General features: G+C 49.7%; 1 pseudogene; it reads left to right on the plus strand.

Moving 5' to 3' along the window:
• Positions 1-464: 464 nt before the first annotated feature.
• On the plus strand, positions 465-800 carry LOC145246544 (uncharacterized; annotated as a pseudogene).
• Positions 801-1,034: the final 234 nt, after the last annotated feature.

A 1,034-nucleotide genomic window follows, 5' to 3' on the forward strand; every position in this document is an offset into this window, starting at 1 on the left:
TGGAGTCGAGAATCAGTGTACGCTCCACCTACCCGTGGAGTTTTCCCGTGGTGATCCTGGAGCAGAAAGATCGGTCCACAGATTCTGAGTGGATTTCTGGAAGCTGAATGCTATTACAAAACCCTTACCGGTACCATTACTTCTGATAGACAACATACTGGCGTTATTGGGTGCTTTACCACCCTGAATTTAAGATCAGGTTACTGGCAATAACCCTAGATGGGGAGGATCAGGAGAAGGCGGACTTTGCATGTCATGTGGGACTCTTTTACTTCACGGTCTTGCCGCTTGGTCTCTGTAATGCACCGGGGTCCTTCTCACAACTGATGTCCATAGTTTTGCGGGGGTTGGAGGGGTTTGCTGTGGCGTACCGAGACGATATATTAATTTTCTCATGGACGCCTGAGGAGCACTTCGGATATTTGACGGAAGTATTTGAGAGGTTATGTCAACATCAATTGAGTATGAAACTGCCTAAGTGTCAGTTTCTCAAGGGAGAAACCAAGTATTTGAGATTTGTGATTAATGAGACGGGAATAAGACCTGATATAAACAAAGTAGAGGTTATCAGGTCCCTACCAGAACCAAAGACAGTGCGACAAGTGCGAGGGTTCATCGGGATTGTCGGCTATTATCGCGGGTTCATAACTGCCTTTAGTCGGTTGGCCGCTTCCATAATAGCGTTAACGAAGAAGCATTATCAATGTCAGAGGGCCTTTGAAGCTCTGGAGGATCAATTGACTGCTATACCGTTACTGGCGTATCCTGATCTGAGTAAGCCTATGGTCCTATGCGAGTGACACGTACATAGGGGCGGTGTTGACCCAGCTGTGTCTCGAGAAGGAAGGCCCCGTGCCTGGCATACCGGAGGAGGGGGGGGAGACCCGCTGGAGTCACCAGTTCGCCCTGCGACTGGGACTAGAGGAAGCGGTAAGCCCCCCAATGGAGAGAACAAGCCAGATGCTGCTTCCGGGCGAGTTGCATCTAAAAACCAAACTACGGGGGGGGATGCAACGGCAAAAAGGTAGGCGAGA

This window comes from Euprymna scolopes, chromosome 24, assembly GCF_053919585.1.
Source record: "Euprymna scolopes isolate OS-2025 chromosome 24, ASM5391958v1, whole genome shotgun sequence".
Lineage (NCBI taxonomy): Eukaryota > Metazoa > Mollusca > Cephalopoda > Sepiida > Sepiolidae > Euprymna > Euprymna scolopes.